A 281-nucleotide genomic window follows, 5' to 3' on the forward strand; every position below is an offset into this window, starting at 1 on the left:
CTACATCTACCCTCCTTTTACTATCCACGACATCCTTCCTTCCCTCTCCTCCCATCGCCTACCGTCTCCGCAGTCTCATTTATTCCACTCGTGATTAGTTGAGAAACTGCCAGCGATTCCAGGACAGCCGCAGGAAGAATTTACCGAGAATGCAGGGCGCCGTAGTGTTCAGGCTTCGGTCGATCCCTTGAGTGCGTGCCGGATACCCTGAATACTTGTGGGGGTCTATGAGAATCAACTATGCCACGCGTTTTATATATGGGTGCGCGTGGATGTGTGTA

Source organism: Penaeus monodon, chromosome 20 (genome assembly GCF_015228065.2).
Source record: "Penaeus monodon isolate SGIC_2016 chromosome 20, NSTDA_Pmon_1, whole genome shotgun sequence".
In the NCBI taxonomy this organism is placed as follows: Eukaryota; Metazoa; Arthropoda; class Malacostraca; order Decapoda; family Penaeidae; genus Penaeus; species Penaeus monodon.